Below are 23,653 nucleotides of genomic sequence, written 5' to 3' on the forward strand. Positions count from 1 at the left end.
AATTAAAATAACTGTCTGAACATGCTATAGTCTGAAAGCCTCTAAAACTGACTGAATAAGGAGTTGATGGGACATGTCCCAACTAACTCCAACTACTAAAATAAACTAAGTGCTGAAAGAATGAAATAACCAAATAATAACTTCCTCGAATGATGAGTACTCACTGTTAGTCTAACTGCTAAAACTGAAATGCTACTGATGTTCTGGAGCTCGTACTTCTGAACCTATGGTATAAAATATCATATAATAAAAGAAAAGTATGCGTCAGTATGATTGAATGTACTAGTATGCAAATGAGGTAGGCTGAATGCAAGGATTCATATGCATGAACAATATTGACTGATTGAGTAACATGAATGTGGGAATACATGCATGAATACATAACTGTAAATGAGATTGTGACAACACTGATTACTGATTCTGAATACTGATAAAATAGATTTTTGAATAACTGATATACTATTATCTGAATGACTGTGTCTGATAGTCCTATTTCTATTGGAACTAGCTGAGTTTCGTACTGAGTTGGGTGACTGTATCTGATAGTCCTGAATTCTATAGAACTATCTGAGTTCTATTACTGAAACTAAGATTGAGACTGTAACTATGAGAAGTAGTCATCTGACCGACGTGCCCTAAATGATATAATATAATTGAGTTGGGGTCCAATCTGTGACCCCAATTGGAAGGGTATCAATACCACGCCACTAGTAAGGACAGGCTGTGAGTAATCCCTTATTTAATAGGTACTCCAAGGAAAATGGTGGGACCTTCATTTAATAGGTTAAGCCACCTCATCTACCCTCATCTAGTAGGTTTGATGTCTCAACCTATGTTGGCTATGTAGTTCTGGAGCGCAAGGATCGCTTTTAAGAATCACACCCTCTACTCGTAGGTGAGTTCCCATCCTTGGGCTCACTCGGTGTTGAATACTACTCCCATCTGATTAGACACTGAATTAATTATACTAAACTGACTGGACTTAGTTCACTAAGTTCCATTGACTGACAAAATATTATTGAGATCTGATAACTGACTGAGATTACTAAGTTTTCCTGAGTCATAAGACTGACTGAATTCTACTGAATATGGCTTGACTGAGAGTATCTTGAAAACTGACACTGGCTCTAGTCACATAGCTAAATTGTCGGGTACAAATACCCCCAGGACTCGATAGCATGAAACTGGCAAGACATGACACTTCTTGACATATGACCATAGTCAACAATTCATAGTACAATCATTGGGGATTTTCATGAAGTATTCACATGCTATAACCTTACACATAAATAGGAATGCATGTAAACATATCATAATTTAATAAGCCTAATCTCATGAGCATTACGTCAATCTATTACAAATCATAACAATAACGTGGGAGTCATATCAAACATAAGAGAGAAATATAGATTCATCAATTTTGGTCACAAATGAGTCATAAGGCAAAATTCCTATGCTCTTAGGCATTTTATCAAACACCTTACATGCATATCTTTAGTCTTAGGCATGAATATTGACATAATACTTTATGGCAACATTTTACACTTCCAATGCAAGAATTTCAACCACATACTAACATATTTTCATGATAGTCATTAAAGACTTTTACTTGGAAATCAAACAACAACATAAATATAGATATAATTCAATTCATACCATGGAATCCAAAGTTTATATTTCAAATAGGGTTTCTTGAGCTTCATGGGTGAATGGAACCCATGAATCAACACATGACATACCTGATGGATGATTTCTTGAAGATCGGTGAACGAAAGCTTAAATTCTTGCCTTGGGATTAGAAACCTATGGTTTCTTGTTCTTGGGGATTGATCTTTGAGAGAAATCCTAATTTGGTATTATGGATGAATAAAGAAGTTATGAGCTCTGTTCTAGTATAATTAGGGGTTAAAACGGGTAGAAAAAAATCCAAATACCCTTTTAAAAATGGCTTAAAATCACTGATCAGAAGTGGCGAAGGTTTGGGCGATGGCCCATCGCTGGCTTGATGATCTGTCGGTCCATCCCTTCGTACTTGGCCAGAACCTAAACTTTCTACCTCATCTGCGACAGTTTGGGCGACAGTCTGTCGCTAGCTCAATGGTCCATCGGTCCTGACCATCGAACTTGACCAGAAGTCGGGGTCACGGCCTTAGTCGCGATGGCTTGGGCGACAGTCCGTCGCTAGCTCAACGGTCTATCGGCCTGACCGTCGCTTTTGGGCAGTTCCGACAGCTCTCTATAAAACGTCCATAACTTTTTACTTCAATACCATATTTGGATGAAATTGGTATCTTTGGAAAGCTAATTCAATTTTTCACATGATAAAAGTTAAAATTAGGGAAATTCTATCTGATTTAAATATTAATCATTTAGGAAGTCATCACTAACTCTTCTGGAGACTAGATTTGACTTAAAAAAAGTTTGGGGTATTACAATATCTCCCATTTGAAAATATTCATCCTTCAATAGGACTGAATAGAATGGAAAAGCTGATAAACTGATCTTACTTAAAGGACGTGAATATTTGAACATGTGTATATGAATGGAACTTCTGATATACTGAAATCTCATACTAAATATACATGTCTGATGCATGGATATATGAGAGATAGACTTTATCAATGCATGACTAAAATTACTGAGAAGATGAGTTTCTCATGATGAGAATGCATATCTGATGCATGAATACGTGATTGACATGATATATGAACATATGACTGGATATGCAATGGTATTTGACACCAAGTTTATAACTTAAATCTGAATATGAAACTGAATAAGCTTAAGTAAAGCTATTACCTTGGGCTGAGTCTGAGTTTGCGAAGAGGAGGTGAGGATACTTGGTCCACATGTCTACTTCTGCTTCCCAAGTATCTCCCTCAACAGATTTATTCCGTCAAAGAACTTTGTCTAGAGGGACTTCTTTGTTCCTCAGTCTACGAGTCTGGTAGTCAAGAATTTTGACTGGAATCTCTTCATAAGAGGGGTTGTTTTGAATGTCTAAGCCCTCTACCGGGACTACAACTATTGTGTCACCTACGCACTTCTTTAGCAAGGAGACATGGAACACTTGATGAACTGAGGATAGATTTGAAGGCAATTCGAGATCATAAGCTACTTTGCCAAAGCGACTGAGAATTTTGAAGGGACCGACATATTGGGGACTGAGCTTTCCTTTCTTTCCAAACCTCTTTACTCCCTTAATGGGAGAGATTTTCAAGTACACATAATCACCAATCTCAAACTCGAGATCCTTTCTATGCACGTCTGCATATGATTTCTGCCGGCTTTGAGCTGTCTAGAGCCATTCTCTAGTCAACTAAACTTTCTCTAAGGTGTCGAATACCAAGTCAGGCCCTACTACTGTGGCCTCACCCACTTTGAACCAACCGATTGAAGATTTGCACCTCTTACCATAGAAAGCTTCAAATGGAGCCATCTGAATACTGGAATGATAGTTGTTGTTCTATGCAAACTCAATCAAAAGCAAATGGTCATCCCAACTCCCCTTGAAATCAATTGCACACTCCCTTAGCATATCTTCCAAGGTCTGAATGGTCCTTTCTTGTTGACCATCTATCTGAGGATGAAAGGATCTACTGAGGTAAACTTGGGTACTAAGACCCTTTTGGAATGCTTTCCAGAAGTGAGAGGTGAACTGGGTACCTCTATCTAAAATAATAAATAATGGAACACTATGCAATCTGACCAACTCCCTGATATAGAGTTTGGTGTAATCCTTGACTGAATAGGAGTATGGATTGGAAGGAAATAAGTTGATTTAGTCATCCTGTCTACAATGACCCAAACTGAATCATGTTGGCGACGAGTACGAGGCAAAACCATCACAAAGTACATGTTTTCTTTTTCCCACTTCCAAGTAGGAATACTAAACTCCTGCATAGACCTACTAGGCTTTTGGTGCTCTACTTAACCTGCTGACATGTAGATTATTTAGCCACGAAATCTTTAATATCTTTCTTCATCCCACTCCACCAAAAAGATCTCCCTCAAATCACAGTACATCTTAGTGGCCCCTGGATGAATTGAGTAGTGCGCACCATGCACTTATGCAAGAATTCGTTGCCTCAAGTTATCTACACTTGGAACAGACAGACGAACCTGACAACGGAGAACACCATCTCCTCCTTGGGAGAAAACCTCTACCTTCTAATCTCTAGCTGACTCTTTCAACTTAACAAGACTGGGATCTCTATCTTGCTTTTCTTTCACCTCAAATACTAGAGATGATTCTAAACTATTTTGAACCCCTATACTACCTTTTGCTGAATCGACTAAGACAAAACCTAGTCGGGCAAGCTGATGGACTTCCTGAGCTAACTTCTTCTTACTGTCCTCAACATGAGCAACACTATCAATAGATAGTCTACTGAGAGTGTTGGCCACTACATTGGCCTTGCTTGAATGATAAAGGACACTTATATCATAATCTTTCAGGAGCTCTAACCACTTTTTCTGATAGAGATTAAGATCTTTTTGAGAGAATATATACTGAAGGCTCTTGTGATCTGTAAATACATCTACATAAACACTAAGTAGTGCCTCCAAATCTTTAAGGCAAAAACTGCAACTGCTAACCAAGATCATGAGTCAAATAATTCTTCTCATGGGGTTTAAGCTAACCCAATCCCACTCTAGATGCATCATAGTACACCACGAACCAATCTGAACCATCTGAAAGAGCTAAAACTAGGGCTGAGGTGAGTCGAGTCTTCAACTCCTGAAAACTCTTCTCGCAATGATCTGAACACTGAAACTTGACTTTATTCTGAGTCAATCTGGACATAGGGGATGCAATAGAAAAAAATCCCTCAACAAACTGTCTGTAATAGCCATCCAACCCTAAGAAACTCCTGATATCTGATGAAGAGACAAGGCGAGGCCATTTTCTTACTGCTTCGGTCTTTTGAGGATCAACTTTAATGCTATCACCGAAAATAATATGACCAAGGAATGCTACTGACCTTAGCCAAAATTTGCACTAACTGAATTTGGCAAACAACTGATGATTTCTGAGAGTCTGCACTACTATTTTGAGATGGTCTGCATGATCATGCTCACTGCGGGAATAGATAAGAATATAATCTATAAATACTATGACGAACATGTCTAAGTACTGCTTGAACATACGGTTCATCAAGTCCATGAAAGTTGTTGGGGCCTTGGTAAGACCAAAGGATATGACTAAGAATTTGAAGTGACCATACTAAGTTCGGAAAGATTTTTTTAGAATGTCATATTCTCTGACTCTGAGCTAATGATAGCTTGATCTAAGGTCTATCTTAGAGAAATAGTTGGCACCCTGAAGTTGATCGAATAAGTCATCAATTCTGGGAAGTGGATACTTATTCTTGATAGTGACTTTGTTAAGCTGACGATAGTCTATACACATTTTGAGAGAACTGTCCTTCTTGCGCACGAATAAGACTGGTGTGCCCCACGGGGACACACTAGTTCTGATGAAACCCTTATCTAGGAGATCCTTTAATTGATCTTTCAATTCTCTAAGTTCTGTTGGTGCCATTCTGTATGGAGGAATAGATATAGGCTGAGTATCTGGAAGGAAATCAATGCCAAAGTCTATTTCCCTTTAGAGAGGAATTCCTGGAAGATCTTTGGGAAAGACATATGAATATTCATTGGGACTGATTCGAGACTAGAAATTTTGGAACTAGAGTCCTTAACTTAAACAAAATGATAAACACATCCATTAGATATCATTTTTCGTGCCTAAAGGTAGGAAACAAGCTGAATCCTAAAAACTAAAGTGCTACCCCTCCACTCTAGGATATGTTCATTTGGAAACTGAAATTTCTACAATCGATTATGGCATAGAAAGAATGAGGCCAATCCATGTCGAGAATGACATTGGAATCAGTCATCACTAATTTGACTAAGTCTGCTGAGGTGATTTTTTAAGATACCATAACCGGACAGTTCCTGTATATTCGTCGGGCTATGATAGTTTTACCTACTAGGGTAGATAATGAGAAAGGCTCTGCTAGAATTTTGGGAAGACTCCAAAATCAACTGTTATATAAGGAGTAACAAAAGACAAAGAAACTCTTGAATCTAGCAAAGCGTAAATGTGTACATGAAAGATTTGTAATGTACCAGTAACCACATCAGGAGAATTTTCCTAATCATGTCGGTACTAAAGAGCATAGAGTATGTTTGGGCGTTGCCCACTAGTAGCACTAGAAGAGGCACCCTACTGATTCAGGAGACTGAACTGAGCTGGAGGGCAATTATGCTGACCCTGAGGACCTGGCTGGGGATAATATCTGACTGTGTGGCCTGGCTTGCCACATCCGAAGCAAACATCACTACCAGCTCTACAAGTACCCTGATGGTGCTTGCCACATGTCTGACAAAGAGGATAGGTTCGGGCACTGCTAACACTGCCTTGAGACTTAGAGCCTGGTATCCTATCTCTATTTTCGTCTCTGAATTTCAGAACTGGAGCACTGGCTGAGGAAGGAGATAGAACGATGACTTTGGGAAGAATTGAGAATGACTTCCACCCTCTGACTTAGGCTGAGCAAAGTTAAAGCTACCTATCCTTGCTCTCTAATTCTTCTTTTTTCTCATCTTAAACTTATGCTCTTCTATCTCTTAATCATGGATCATAATCCTAGCTATGTCTATCTCACTAATCAACATTGCAGATTTGCACTCATTGACCACACTATCATTCACCCCAGAAATAAACTTACTCATCTTAGCCCTGCTATCTACCACCACATGAGGAGCATATATAGCTAGTTGAGTAAACTTAAGAGAATACTCTTTCACTATCATACTTCCCTGCTAAGGTTGATAAACTCTAACACCTTAGCTTCCCTCAGCTCTAGGGGAAGAATTTATCAAGAAAAGAAGTGGCAAACTCCTTCCACTCTATAGGCCCTGCGTCACCAGCCCTCTCTGCTTTCTACTGTTTGAACTATGTGTAAGCCACATCCTGCAACTGATATGTAGCTAGCTCAGCACTCTCAACGGCTGATACCCCCATGATATCTATAACCTTCTGAACCTGATTAAGGAATTCTTGAGGGTCCTCGTCTGACTTAGACTCGAAAAAGGATGAAGGATTCATTCAGGTGAAGTCCCAAATCCTGGCTGCAGCAGTATTGTCCACTGGGTTGGCTGGAACAACAACTGGACATTCATTTTGAGAAACAATTGAGTTAGCAAGAGTAGTGGATGCAGCTTTAAACTCTGCATGAGAAACATATTCATCCAAGGGGTCTTCTTGGACGGGCTGAGGGGCTGACTGATTTCTATTTCTTATCTTAGAAGGCATGTTCTATTGAAGAAAGGGAGAAACAAATTAGTCTGAGAGTTAAATTTGAGCTCATGCTCATAGCCACGACTTGAATACTAAAAGAAGGAAAACTGTTCCTAAAATATCTTATAGTCTCCTATACATAAATATGGCGTGCAACACACCCATACACAAGACTCTACTAGATGTGGCTTTCAGACTTCCTAGGACACTATTGAACCTTAGGCTCTGATACCAAGTTTTTACACCCCAAATATGGTACCTAGAATACTACACGGTGCTTATGACCCCAAAGGACCACAAGCTAACCCATGACTTATATCTATAACTGGGCACTGCATAAAATACTGTATAAATGCAGAAAAAGGCTGAAAGGCCATAAGTTTCAAATATCTGATAAAACATAACATCTGAAAATATGGTATATCAATACCAAAACAAAACTGAAATAACTGTCTAAACATGCCATAGCCTGAAAACCTCTAAAACTGACTGAATAAGGAGTTGAAAGGACATGTCCCCAACTAACTCCAACTACTGAAATAAACTAAGTACTGAAAGAATGAAATAACCAAATAATAAAATCCTCAAATGATGAGGACTCATTGCTAGTCTAACTACTGAAACTAAAATACTACAGATACTCTGGAGCTCGTGCTTTTGAGCCTATGGTATAAAACACCATAGCACAAAATAAAAATATGCATCAGTATGATTGAATGTACTGGTATGCAAGTGGGTAGGCAGAATACAAGGGTTCATATGCATGAACAATACTAACTGACTGAGTAATATAAATGTGGGAATATATGCATGAATACATAATTGTAAAATGAGATTGTGACAACACTGATTACTGAGTCTAAATACTGATAACATGGATTTTCATATAACTGATATACTATTATATAAATGATTGTGTCTGACAGCCCTATTTCTTTTGGAACTAGTTGAGTTTTATACTGAGTTCGGTGACTGTATCTGACAGTACTGAATTCTGTAGAACTATCTGAGTTCTATTACTGAAACTAAGATTGAGACTGTAACTATGGAAAGTAGTCATCTGACCGACATGCCCCAAATAATATAATATAATTGAGTTGGGGTCCAATCTGTAACCCCAATTGGAAGGGTGTCAATACCGCGCCACTAGTAAGGACAAGTTGTGAGTAATCCCTCATTTAATAGGTACTCCAAGGAAAATAGTGGGACCCTCATTTAACAGGTTAAGCCACCTCATCTACCCTCATCTAGCAGGTTTGATGTCTCAACCTATGTTGGCTATGTAGTTCTGGAGCGCAAGGATTGCTTTTAAGAATCACACCCTCTACTCGTAGGTGAGTTCCCATCCTTGGGCTCACTCGGTGTGGAATCCTACGCCCATCTGATTAGACACTGAATTAATTATACTAAACTGACTGGACTAAGTTCATTGAGTTTCGTTGACTGATGAAATATTACTGATAACTGATTGAGATTACTGAGTTTTCCTGAGTCATGAGACTAATTGAATTCTACTAAACATGGATTGACTGAGAGTATCTTGAAAACTGACACTGGCTCTAGGCACACAACTAAATTATCGGGTACAAGTACCCCCAAGACTCGATAGCATAAAACTAACAAGACATAACACTTCTTGACACATGACCATAGTCAACAATTCATAGTACAATCATTGATGATTTTCATATGTTATAAGCTTACACATGAATAGGAATGCATGTCAACATATCATAATTTCAAAATCCTAATCTCATGAGCATTACGTCAATCCATTACAAAGCATAACAATAATGTGAGAGTCATATCAAACATAAGGGAGAAACATGGATTCATCAATTTTTGTCACAAATGAGTCATAAGGAAAAATTCCTATTCTCTTAGGCATTTTATCAAACACCTTGCATACATATCCTTAGGCTTAGGCATCAATATTGAAATAATTGTTCATGGAAATATTTTACACTTACAATGCAAGAATTTTAACCACATACTAACATATTTTCATGATAGTCATTTAAGACTTCAACTTGGAAATCAAACAACAACATAAAAATGGATATAATTCAATTCATACCATGGAATCCAAAGTTTATATTTAAAATAGGGTTTCTTGAGCTTCATGGGTGAAAGGAACCATGAATCAACACTTAACATACCTGAGTGGATGATTTCTTGAAGATTAGTGGAAGAAAGCTTGAATTCTTTCCTTGAGATTAGACACCTAGGGTTTCTTATTCTTGGGGATTGATCTTTGAGACAAACCCTAATTTGGTGTTGTGGATGAATAAAGAAGTTATGAGCTCTGGTATGGTATAATTAAGGGTTAAAACGGGTGGAAAAATACCCAAATTCCCCTTTAAAAATGGCTTTAAATCGTCGATCAGAAGTGGCGATGGTTTGGGAGACGATCTGTTGGTCCATCCCGTCGTACTTGGCCAAAACTTTCTGCCTCGTCTACCATAGTTTGGGCGACGGTCCATCGGTCCTGGCCGTCACACTTGACCAGAAGTCGGGTTCACTGCCTTAGTCGCGATGGCTTGGGCGACGGTCCGTCGGCCTGACCGTCGCTTCTGGGAAGTTCCAACAGTTCTCTGTAAAACGTTCTTAACTTTTTACTTAGATACCAGATTTGGACGAAATTGGTATCATTGGAAAGCTAATTCAATTTCCAACATGATAAAAAAGTCTAAATTGGGGAAATTCTATCTGATTTAAATATTAATCATTTAGGAATTCATCACTAACTCTTCTGGAGACTAGATTTGACTTAAAAAAAGTTTGGAGTATTACAAAAGTGGGGTAGGATGAATGCATGGGTTTATATGCATGAACAATACCAACTGAATAACATAAGTAAAACTGAATGAAAGTACATGCATGAATAGTGACCTGTAAATGAGATTGTGATAACACAGAATACTGAATCTGAATACTGATAACATGGATTTCTACTAACTGACATACTATTAACTGAGTGACTGTGTCTGATAGTCCTAATTTTGATGGAACTAACTGAGTGACTATATCTAACAGTCCTAATTCTATAGAACTATCTGAGTTCCATCCTGAAGACTGATACTGAGACTGTGGGAAGTATTCATCCAACTGACATGCCCTAAGTAAGATAATATAGCTGAGTTAGAGTCCAACTTGTAACCCGAATTAGAAGGGTGTCAGTACCGCGCTACTGGTAAGGACAAGTTGTGAGTGGCCCTCATCTGGCAGGTACTCTAACAAGAATGGTGGGACCCTCATCTATCAGGTTAAGCCACCTCATCAACCCTCAACTAGCAGGTTTTATGTCTCAACCTACACTGGCTACGTAGTTCTGAAATACAAGGATGACTTCTAAGAATCACACCCTTTACTGGCAGGTGAGTTTTCATCCTTGGGTTTACTCGATGCTGAGTCCTACTACTGATTATACTGAGCTGAACTGGGCTGAGTTCACTGAGTTTCATTGACTGACAGAACACTACTGAATTTTGATAACTGACTGAGTTTACTGAGGTTTTAACTGAATACTGAATAGGACTGAACTGATACTGAATTTACTAAGTTTTTTTGAGTTCTATAACTGATTGAATTCTACTGATCATGGCTTGACTGGGAGTATCTTGAAAGCTGACACTGGTTCTAGCCACACAGCTAAATTGTTGGATATTAAATACCCTCAGGACTTGATAGCATGAAAATTAATAGGACATGGCACTTCTTGAACACATGACCACAGTCAACAATTTATAATATAGTCATTAAGGGATTTCATGAAGCACTTGATGATCATAATCTTGTACATGAATAGGAATGCATTCTAATATATCATAATTTCACAATTCTAATCTCATGAGCATTCCATCAAACAACTACAAGGCATAGCTTTAGTATGAGAATCATTTTAAACATGAGAGTATAGCATGGACTCACCATTTAGGTCATAATTGAGTCATAATGCACAATTTTACTCATTTAGGCATTTTGACTAACACATAGGATGCATAACTTTACGGTTAGGCATGAACATTAAACCAATACATCATTATTACATTAATCAACAAAATTCATAGATTTCAACCCACATGCTAACATAATTTCATAAAACACGTTAAAGATTCGAACTTGGAAATCATACAACACATCAACATGGATTTAATTCATCCCACAACATGGAAATCATAATTCAAATTTTTGAAAGAAGATTCTTGAACTCCAAGGGTGGAAGGAACCCTTGGATGAATATTTTACATACCTTGGTTGATAATTTCTTGAAGATTAATGGAGAAATCATGAGTTCTTGATTTGAAATTAGTCACCTAGAATTTTTTTGTTCTTGAGAAATTGTGAAATAATGAATATAATTATCCAAAAGAGGGTTAAATTTCATGTTATAAGGGCTGAAGGTCAGGGAAAAAAGACCTAATTACCCTTAAGGATGCGGATTTAAAAGACAAAAAAACTTGCTCAGCGACGCTACAGCCGACGCGGCGCGTCGAGGGCACCAACACGATAAACGACGCGACGCACCGACATCACGTCGGTTCACTAGAAACTGCCTTGAGCTGAGAAAAATTTCACCTGTCAATGCGATGGACAACGAGACATACCAACATCGCATCGACTCACTATTTTGATCAATCGAACATAGTCTAAATGAGATTTAAAAAATCCAAAACTTTTTCAAAAACATCTATTGACCTTCTTGATCATGAATTAATTAAGATATAGGCATTTAAAGGACTTTAAGGTTGCGAAATGAGATTGCCAACTTTTGAAGGCTAAAAACAAACTAAGTCTGGAAACTTAGCTAGAATTTTCCAAGTCTGGGACCCCCATAACAAGCTTAAAGGACTGAATTAAACTAAAAATTTTGTGGGGTCTTACAATTAGTCTACTAGATAAAAGTATATCACGATCTTGTTTTCATTGTTCTTCCCCATCATCGGGCGGAGATAACAAAAAATAATTAGAACCGATCCTTGTTAGTTGAGAACCTAGTCTGGATAGATCATTCATTACTCCACTTGCTTCTCAAAAATTATGTAGCACTGCTAGCCTTTTCAAGCTCCAAAACATTAACCTACAAGAAGTCATAGTATTTAACGTAAGAAAAAATGTGTTGTTGAAATAAAGAAATTGCCTTTACGGAGTCAATTTTTATTTTGATAGGCCAAAGTTTATAGTTATAGGCTATTTGAGAACCTTCATAAAGAGCCTCTAGTTCAACCATAACATGGTAGTGTACATTACTTTGATTATAAAAATCAACAATTCAATTACAATAGGCTTCTCGAATTACACCACCAAATTTATTTTTATCATAAGAATTTGAGAAGGAACCATCAATATTTAATTTAAAAAAGGAAGGATTCATCAATATTTAATTCAAAAGAGGCGGGTTTCTAAGAACAATATTTAATGTCGATGATGGTGCTACTAAGCTGGTTACTCGACTTACAAGTATGAGCAATATATTTCATGATTTTGCATCAATTCGGATTCAAAAAACGAAGAATGAATAATTTTAAATGTTTTAAATATTATTATCATGATTGTTATTTGTTAATTTTTTAGACAAATAATAAATGTAATTTTCATTTGAAAGATAATTTTCTGACAAATAAAAGGACCTTGACTGAAATAGATACAACTGCTTACTCAACAATTTTAATTACAATTGAGAAGATGGAAATTTATCTAGGTCCTTAATGAGGGATGCTATACATGTGATGTTTTGAAAGAAAAAGCGAATGATAAGGATGAAAATATTAATAGTTTGAAACTTATTTTTTTCTCTTGTTCTTATTTTTATTTTTAAAATGTTAAATCATTGATTAGCCTCTTTTGAATGTTATGTAATATTATCATTTTATTTGCTATAATTACAAAGGATGCCAGAAGTAATTATGTTGGTACCATCCAATAACAAAACAGAGTTTAAGCTCATAAAAAAGCCCGATCAGACAGAATTATTACCACTAGTAGTACTGCATTACAAAATTATAACTTATTACATGATCAGCTGAAAATTAGCCTACTAGATAAGATTTCATCACGATCTTAATTCAATTGTGCTTCCACATCATTAGGTTGAAATAACAAAAAGTGATTTGAACTGATCCTTGTTAGTTGAGAAGCTAATTCCACTTGCTTCTCTAAAATTAATCCATCCTCTAATTCCACTTACTTCTCTAAAATTATGTAGCATTGCTGGATTCCCCAAGATCCTCAAGATTAATCTGCAAAAAGTCATAATGTTTAATGTAAGAAAATATTAAACGGGTATTAAAATAAATAAATTTCCTCTATAGAGTCAGTTTCTATTTCGATAGGCCCAAGTTTATGGTTTTGGGCTATTTACGAACCCTCATAAAGAGCTTCCAATTCAACCATTACATGACAATCCACATTATTTCTATAATAATGTGGTTAAGTAGTATTGACTTAAATATAGATTATAATAATGAACCAAGGATATATCGTATTGGCAATTGCGATATTAAAATTTATATATTTTCTTATATAAAATCGATGTTGCTTATTAAAAATTTTGCATATATAACTACTCTATACTTTCAAAAGATTAGTCATGTATCAGATATCTGGAGCATAGATGTTTCTATACAATCTAATTCTTGTTAATACGGAGATCGTTGTAGGCTTAAGAGATTAAGTACTGCTGAAAATTTGAATCATCTATTTTAGAGATGCTTAGTCTCAAAAAGGAAGATTTTGTGTTACTTTAATAGAGCTAAAAACTAGATACTGATGTTAATTTTACATATTTTAAATTTATTTATTAATTTTTTAGACAAATAATAAATGCGACTTTCGTGTGGAAAGATAATTTTCTGATAAATAGAAGGGCCTTGATTGAAAGAGATACAACAACTTCACTCTACAATTTTAATGAAGTTTGAGAACATAGAAGTTTATCTAGGTCCTTATTAGTGGATTCTATACATGGGAGATGTTTTGAAAGAAAAAGTGAACGATAAGGAGAAGATTATTAATAGTTTGAGACTTATTTTTTATTTTGTTCTTGTTTTTATTTTGAAGATGTTACATCATTGATTAGCCTTTTTTTTAATGTTACATAATGTTATAATTTTATTTGCTATAATTGTTACTAGTTTTCTATGACAATATTAAATTTTATTTTTATTTAGTACATGTTTAGCAATTTCATTATGTTAAAACAGTACATACTAATAAACTTAAAATCAAATTGAAATTTTCTACGTTGATAACATCATTATAAATTAAAAATATAAATACATTTATTAAATCTTTAATCATCAACATAAATGTCATCAATATCATCTTCAAATAAATATTATGAGTTTGTTAGTACACGTGTTTTTTCATATATGTTAGTTCCCGACTTGCTGATGATGCTTGTTATTAGGTCAGTTTGAGCAAGTAAAATCTACAGTATTTTTCTAACATTTTATAATTTTTTTTGAATCTTATTGACTGTCAATATACAAGACTCTTGATTAGTTTGAGTCATGATAACCGAAAATTTGAGTTGTTTTTTGTTAAGCATTAGTTAAAAAGTCAATATTTTAAGCAATTTGTTCAATTCTTTATAGGAGTTTCATCATTTTTTGGAGTAAAACGGATATATTATGTATATTGCTAATGAGAATTACCACGGATGGAAGAAGTAATTTTGTTAGTACCATGCAATAACAAAATAGAACTGTTGATAGATTTTAAGCTCATGAAAGTGCCTGGTCAAGCAGAGATACTACACATAAAAGGTCTAAAATTGATTAAGTATTAGTTAAAAAGTTTACATTATGAGCAATTTGTTTAGTTTTTTTTATAGGAATTTCATCATTTTTTGGAGTAAAAACAGAGATATTATACATATATTTCTAATGAGAATTACAAGGGATGACAGAAGTTATCAAGTTGGTACCATGCAATAACAAAATAGAACTGTTGCTAGAGTTTAAGCTAATGAAAGAGCCTGATCAAATAGAGTTATTACTACTAGTAGTACTACATTATAAATTTTTTCTCTAAGTGAACTATAACTTATTACATGATGATTAGGAAATTAGTCTACTAGATAAGACTCCATTACGATCTTGTTTCAATTGTGCTTCCACATCATTGGGTGGAGATAACAAAAAGTGATTAGAACTGATCCTTGTTAGTTGAGAACCTAATTTGGATAGATCATTTGCTACTCCACTTGCTTTAAAATTTTATAGCACTGCTGGATTCCTCAAACTCCTCAACATTAACCTATAAGAAGCCATACTATTTAACAAAAGAAAAAGCAGATTGTTGAAATAAAAAAATCACCTCTACGGAGTCAATTTCTATTTTAATAGGCTAAAGTTTATCGTTATGAGCTATTTGAGAACCTGCATAAAGAGTCAAATTCAATCATTACATGACAGTGCACATTACTTCTATCAACGAATCAATTACCATCGACGTCTCAAATTAAATCACCAATTTTATTTTTATCATAAGAATTTGAGGAGTCATAAATATATTATTTAAAAGGGGTAGATTTCGAAGGAAAAAATATTATGTTGATGATGATGCTACAAAGTTGGTTACTCTACTTATGAGTATAAGCAATATATTTCATGATTTTGCATACAATTTGAATTCAGAAAACAAAGCAAGAATTATTTTAAATGTTTTAAATATTACTACCATATTTCATTGTAATTTTTCTTTAAGGATTGCACTATTCTTATAATTCCTATATATATATGTGTGTGTGAATGTTAGTCTATCATATATGGCATGTCTTAGAGGCCTTCTATAACGCCCTGAGTCTGCACCCCGGCCGTCACATGGTGCTCATAATCCCGAAGGACCATAAGCTAACTTATGAATGGTACCCGTTATAATCACTGAATAATAATAATGCTGCAATCACTAAATAATAATAACTCTGTAATAATGCAAAAATTAGGCTAAATCTTCCATAAAGTTCATAATTGAAATCAAACACTGAATATTGATAAATAAACACTGAAAACTGAACAACTGTCTGAAATAATCTAGTTTGAAGAGCCTCTAACTAAACTGTCTGAATATGGAGTTGATGGGATAAGCCCCCAACTAACTTCGACTACTGAAGTACTGATAACTGAAAAATAATATTTCCTCAAACTATGAGGACTCACCACTAAATCTGCAGTTTATAATCTGAGCTACTAGGTACAGTCAAGAGCCCGTGCATCTGAACCTATAATATAAGACATCATAGTGCAAAAGAAAGGTATGCATCAGTACTTTGAATATATTGGTATGCTAGGTGAGGTAAGGCTGAATGCATGGGATCATATGGATGAATAATAACTGGGTGAATAATATTAATATAACTGAATGAGAGTACATGTATATCTGAAACTGTTGTAAATACTTATTATGCAATGCTATACACATAACTATGTATACTATACTGTAACTGAGATCACATTTAATACTGAATAATGAGTTCTGAAAATTAAATGACTGATATCAGAGTTTACTGATACTGTATTACTATTAACTGAATGACTATTGCTGACAGTCATGATTCCGTGGAACTAAACTGAGTTTCGTGCTGAGCTGGGTGACTGTGTCTGACAGTCCTGATTCTAAAACTGAACTGAGGTTTTACACTGAGTCCGAAACTGAAACTGAAACTATGGGAGTGTTCATCTAATCGACATACCCCGATTATGAACTGAGTTAGGGTCCAACTTGTGACCCCAATTGGAAGGGTTTTAGCACCTTGCAAAGAGATACTAACAATGGCTATGAGTTAACCTTCTGTATTACCTCATACTTTTCTTAACTCAATTTGACATATAGAATGTCAAGCATTAGCTTCAAGAAAGAATAATTTTCCATACATGTGTAATTTTCCAGTTTTAGACCCACCAATGCTTAGAAAATTGAATTAGCTTTCCAACGATATAAGATTCACCTTAATCAGAGAACCGAGTAAGAAGTTATGACGATTTTAAGTTTCAGTCATAAAACACTGTGATTTAGGCCTATAGCACGTCGCCGGAGAAGTGTAAAATCAAAATTGTCAAATTCCAGTGAGACTCCAAGATTCCATCGCATCGCGATGATATCCCATCTCACAATTGTCACTTTCTAGTGAAGCTCCCGATCATGGCGCGTCGTGGAGGAGTCCCATTTCATATTTGGAAATTTCAATAAGCCACCGCGATAATGGTGCATCGCGAAAGTGGCCAAAATGGCATTCCAAAGGCTTACCGCGATAGCTTCGCATCACAGTGATTTTCTAGGCCCCAATTGGCAGTTTTGAGTAGGCCACCGCAATGTTGGCACATTGCGCCAGAGGCATAAATCGAGATTTTTTTTCAATCCGAGTAAAAATTTTAAAAGGGCTCTTTGGTCTTTTCCAAGCCCCAAGTCGTGAATAACAGAGAATTAACTCATGCAAAGCTCATCATATTCACTTTTCATATATTCACTCTCAAAAGAAAACCCTAAAACTCAAACTTTCTCTCAAAGAAATTTAATTTTTCCATTAATTTTCCAAAATATTTCAAGACCAAGGATTCATAGTTTAAGATTAAAGATTCCCAATTCAAGAACTCTAATAAATCATCTCCAAATACACAATAGGAGTCCAAGATTCAAGCTTTTCATCTAAGATCATAGATTAAGGTATGTGGGGTTCTTCAACAAGGATAATCCTTTCATCTTTGTGCCCAAAACTTATTTTAATTACAAATTTACTAAATTTTATGTGATTTTCCATGAAATTGAAGTTAGGGTTTATATCCACTATTGATATTTATAAGATTATGGGATTTCAAGGGGTTTATAGAAGCTAAATTGCATGTCTATGTTCATATTTTCATGTGTATTGCAAAAATTTCTAGATTTTAAGTTGATTTATAAATGTTTACATTACCAAGTATGAATATTATGATGTTTTAATGTGAGTTTGAAGCATGTGTCATCAAGCCCTAATTAAAGATTGCTATTCCAAGATTGTTTGTGCTATGAGCTATGATAAGATTATTCTCAGTTTTTTTATAAAGATTTGACCTTTTGGTCCTAAGCTAAAATAAAGAATCCACATTGTCCATATGACTTGAGATTTAAAGAAAAGAAAGAGCATAATTGATTTTCTTGTAAACCCTTGTGCTATTTTGAAGTGGTTTTCCTAAGATCCTGAGCATAAGAATAGGAGTAGTATTTAGCACCGAGATGGATATGTTACCAAGGTTTCATGCCCTAGAACTACGTGCCACCATAGAATTAAGATTATTCCCACTTTTACGTGGATGACTAAGATTGTGATCACTTAAGATAAAGGTTCTATTTCGATGGAAGGGTAGAACAGTTCTCCTCAATGTGGGTAAGACGTTGGACTCTATGAATGCTCACATGGTTTATGTTGGTTAGAAGATCCTCCCAAAATAATTCCCCTACTCTTAAAATAGTCTATTGGTTTAAAGCCTTAAGATAAAAGAATATGTTTTGGAAGTTGTAGTTTTTTTTAAGATTCGTAAAATCTTGAGATGAAGTATTTCTCTTACAGTTGACAAGATAATGTAGTAGCTTTTAGAAAGAACAGATTTTGGAACTGAATGTAATGGCTCACAAGATTTATATTATATGCTTTATTATGCATGATTTATGATCCTCAGTTTTCAGATTACTCAAGACTATGTGAGTCATTTACATTTACCATGCATGATTTTATAAATTGTGATGATATTATTTACTTATTGCATTCACCCTTATATGCTCAGTACATTCTCAAAGTACTGATCCACATATACTTTTGTGTGCTACATTATCTCATAATATAGGTTCAGGTGCTCAATGTTAGCAGCACTAGTGATTTTGAGCATCTACATCTACACCCCTATAGTTAGTGAGCCCTTATAGTTCGAGGACTTAGTTATTCATACTTTCAGCTTATTAGTAGATGATTTAGTAAATCTTTTCAAACAGTTCGGGTCAGCTGGGGGTTTGTCCCATTGGCTCTCTAGTTTCAGTCAGTAGAGGCTTGTTGGACTACTTGATTCTATTTTAGATTTTAGTTGCAGTATTTTGATTTTCAGTATTTGCTTTATCAGATGGATGAGGTTAGAATTTTTAGATATACTCAGATAATTCAGATAGTTTTCCTCATTTATTATGGTTTTACATTCATATTCCGCTATTTTGAGATTCAAATTTAGTAGAAGGCAGCCAGGGTTAGCTGGACTACTTGTAGTTCGAAGCACCGTGCGGCATCCCAGGAAATCAGATTTTGGGGTGTTACAAACTTGGTATCAGAGCCTAAGGTTTTTAAGAGTCCTAGGGAGTCAGACAAGCCGCGTTACGTAGAGTCATGATCATGAGTGTGAAGCGAGTCACTTTTATGAGCAAGAGGCTATGGAACATTCTTAGGAAATCATCTCTTTATTTCATGATCTATCATGTTTATTGTATCTCTATCTGCTTTTAACTCATGCTCATACGCGACAGTTGAAAATGACTCCTTGTTGAGCTAATGCCCACAGAAATAGTAACCAACCCGCAGATCCTTTGAATGAGAATGTATCCCATGCTGAGTATAGGGCTGCCTTTCAGGATTTGGCCCAAGCTGTGACTGCTAATGCTCAGGGTAACCATCAGGCTGCAGTTCCACTTTAGTAGAATGGTGACTTAGCAGCAGCTAGAATCAGAGAGTTTATGAGAATGAATCCGCCAGAGTTCTTTGGGTCAAAAGCAGGTGAGGACCCACATCTTTACTTAGATGAGGTGAAAAAGATCACCCAGATTATGCATGATTCTAAAGAGAAAAGTGTAAAATTAGCATTCTATAGATTGAAGGATGTAGCTTATGATTGGGTAGTTATGTGGGGGAATGGTAGAGGTGAGAATGCAACTCCTATGAGTTGGCAGGTATTTCAAGATGCTTTTCTAGATAGGTTCTTCCCATGTGAGATGAGGGAGGCTAAGGTAGAGGATTTTATGAATTTGAGGCAGGGCTTGATGACAGTGAAGAAGTACTACCTTAAGTTTAATCAGTTGCCTAAGTATGCCCCTGATACCATGGCTAATCCTAGGGAAAGTATGAGTAAGTTTATTACTGGTGTGTATGGATCAGTAGTTAAGGAGTGTAGGACTGCTATGCTCATTGGGGACATGGATCTTGCTAGATTGATGAAGCATACTCAGTAGGATGAGGCAGAGAAGTTAAAGGAAAGAGAGAGAGGAAACAAGAAGCCTAGAATAGGGCAATTTGAGTATGGCCAGACTAGGTCTCATGGGGGGAATCATTCGCAATTTTAGATTCATTCATCTATACCAAAGGTAGGCAGGAGCAATGGGGTAAGTCTTCTATGTCCAGATCCCAAAATCGTGTGAGTGGGAAGCCCAATGATCCACCATGTGCTAAGTGTTGTAAGACCCATCTGGGTGAGTGTTTTTAGGGTTGAAAAGGTTGTTATGATTATGGCTAGCCGGGTCACAAAATCAAAGATTGCCCACATGTTAGACATAGAAATAAGGATGTTTGTCCCCAGACTCAGGCTACTAGTGTACCATCTTCTCTAGGTCGTCCAGCTCTTCCACAGGGTGCATCATCCAGTACTGGTGGTGGTCAGCGCCAATATAGATTTTATGCTTTGCCATCCCATTAAGAGCACGAGGATTCACCAGATGTTGTTACTGGTATGCTTCATGTCTTTCACCTTGATGTTTATGTATTGTTAGACCCTGGGTTGAGTTTCTCTTATGTGACCCCATTAGCTGTAGTTAATTTTGAAATAAGTTCTGAAAAGATTCCTGAGCCCTTCTTGGTTTCTACCCTAGTAGGTAAGTCAGTTGTTGCCAAACAGATTTATATAAAGAGTCCTATCAATGTCCTTCATAAAGTCATGTTAGTAGACCTAACAGAGTTAGATATAGTTGACTTTAATCTTATTCTTGGCATGGATTGGCTCCATTCTTATTATGCATTTATAGATTGTCGCACTCAAGTGGTGAAGTTTCAGTTTCCAGATGAGCTAGTCTTTGAGTGGTCAGCTAATTTAGTGAATCCCAAGAGTCATTTCATATCTCATCTCAAAGCCAAAAAGTTAATTTCCAAAGGGTGTATCTATCATCTAGTTTGAGTCAAAGACACTAAGTCTGAGACTCCAACAATTCAGTCCATCAGTGTAGTTAATGAGTCTCCTAATGTCTTTCCCAAAGATTTACCAGAGGTACCTCCCGATAGGGAAATAGAATTCAGTATTGACCTTCTTTCGAATACTCAGCCCATTTCTATCCCTCTTTATCGTATGGCTCCTGCCAAGCTTAAAGAGTTGAAAGAGAAACTCAAAGATCTTTTAGATAAAAGTTTCATAAGGCCTAGCGTTTCTCCATGGGGTGCTCCTGTCTTATTTGTGTAAAATAAAGATGGTTTTTTGCGTATGTACATTGACTATCATCAATTGAATAAAGTCACAGTAAAAAACAAGTATCCTCTTCCTAAAATGATGACTTATTTGATCAACTCCAAGGTGCAAGTTATTTCTCAAAGACAGACCTTAGATCCGGCTATCATCAGCTTGAAGTAAGGGAATGTGATATTCTAAAGATAGCTTTTAGAACCCGTTACGATTATTTTGAGTTTCTAGTCATGTCCTTCGGGCTAACCAATGCCCCAACGGTCTTTATGGACTTGATGAACAGAGTGTTCAAATAGTATTTGGACATGTTTGTCATAGTCTTTATCGATGATATTCTTGTCTACTCTCGTAGTGAGGATAATCATGCAGACCATCTTAGAATTGTGTTACAGACTCTTAGAGATCACCAGGTGTTTGCCAAATTCAGCAAGTGTGAATTTTGACTAAGGTCCATAGCTTTCCTTGGTCATATTGTTTCTAGCAAGGGCATTAGAGTTGATCCTCAAAAGACAGAAGCCGTAGTAAATTGGCCTAGACTAATCTCTCCGTCAGACATTAGGAGTTTCTTGGGTCTAGCTGGCTATTACAGATGTTTTGTTGAGGTTTTCTCATCGATTTCATCTCCTATGCCTAGATTGACCCAAAAAAAGTTAAGTTCCAGTGGTCAGATTCCTACGAGAAGAGTTTTTAGGAGTTGAAGACTCGACTCACTTCAGCCCAGTCTTAGCACTACCAGATGGTACAGATGGATTCATTATTTATTATGCTGCCTCTAGAGTTGGTTTGGGTTGTGTGTTAATGTAGAGAGGTAAGGTCATAGCCTATTCCCCTAGATATCTTAAGATTCACGAAAAGAATTGCCCAACCCATGATCTTGCGTTAGCTTTTGTTGTGTTTTCTTTGAAAATCTGGAGACATTATCTTGATGGGGTACATGTTGATGTGTTCAGGGATCACAAAAGCTTTTAGTATGTGTGTACCCAGAGGGAGTTGAATCTTCATCAGAGGAGATGGTTGGAGTTGTTGAAAGATTATGATATGAGTGTGTTGTATCATCTGGGTAAGGCCAATGTAGTGGCAGATGCCCTTAGTAGAATGTCTATGGGCAGTGTTGCTCATGTAGAGAATGATAAGGAGGAGTTAGTTGGGGAATTTCATCGTTTGGCTAGATTGGGTGTTAGATTGGTTGATTTGGCTGAAGGGAATGTTTGGGTTCAGAGTAATTCTAAATCTTCTTTGCTTTCGGAAATGAAAGAGAAGCAGGACAAGGATTCTAGTTTGGTCAAACTGAAAGAGTCGGTTAAAGACCAAAAGGTAAAGGTTTTCTCCCCCTTGTTAAGATACCAGAGTAGATTGTGCGTGTCATGTGTTAATGATTTGAGGCAGCGGATTATAGCGAAAGTGCATGGGGCGCGTTATTATATTCATCCCGGTGCTACCAAGATGTACCGCGATTTGCAGAAAATTTATTGGTTGAGTGGCATGAAGAGATATATAGCAGAATTTGTAGCTAAGTGTGAAACTTGTCAACAGGTTAAGGTCGAGCATCAGGATCCCCACTTGGAAGTGGGAAGAGATGAATATGGACTTTGTGGTAAGAAGATAGAGCATCAGAAACCTAGTAGTTCCATACAAGAATTCACCATTCCTACTTGAAAGTGGGAAGAAGTAACATGGACTTTGTGATGGATTTGCCTCGAACTCGTCATCAGCATGATTTAGTTTGGGTTATTGTAGATAGAATGACCAAGTCAAACCATTTCCTTCCAGTCCATACCTCTTATTCAACCAAGAATTATGCCAAACTCTATATCAGGGAGTTGGTCAGATTACACGGTGTTCCATTATCTATCATCTCATCCAGAGGTACCTAGTTCACCTCTCACTTATGGAAAGCATTCCAAAAAGCATTCCAAAAGGTTCTTGGTACCCAAGTTCATCTCAG

The 23,653-nt window shown here is 36.3% G+C and overlaps 1 long non-coding RNA gene across 1 annotated transcript; it reads right to left on the minus strand.

The window, feature by feature from the left end:
* Positions 1 to 15,222: 15,222 nt before the first annotated feature.
* Positions 15,223 to 16,997, minus strand: LOC107869512. The gene is made up of 2 exons (XR_007054612.1): positions 16,471 to 16,997; positions 15,223 to 15,568 (listed from the first exon to the last, which is right to left on the minus strand). It is a non-coding gene; the product is annotated as an uncharacterized LOC107869512 (long non-coding RNA).
* Positions 16,998 to 23,653: the final 6,656 nt, after the last annotated feature.

Source organism: Capsicum annuum, chromosome 4 (genome assembly GCF_002878395.1).
Source record: "Capsicum annuum cultivar UCD-10X-F1 chromosome 4, UCD10Xv1.1, whole genome shotgun sequence".
In the NCBI taxonomy this organism is placed as follows: domain Eukaryota; kingdom Viridiplantae; phylum Streptophyta; class Magnoliopsida; order Solanales; family Solanaceae; genus Capsicum; species Capsicum annuum.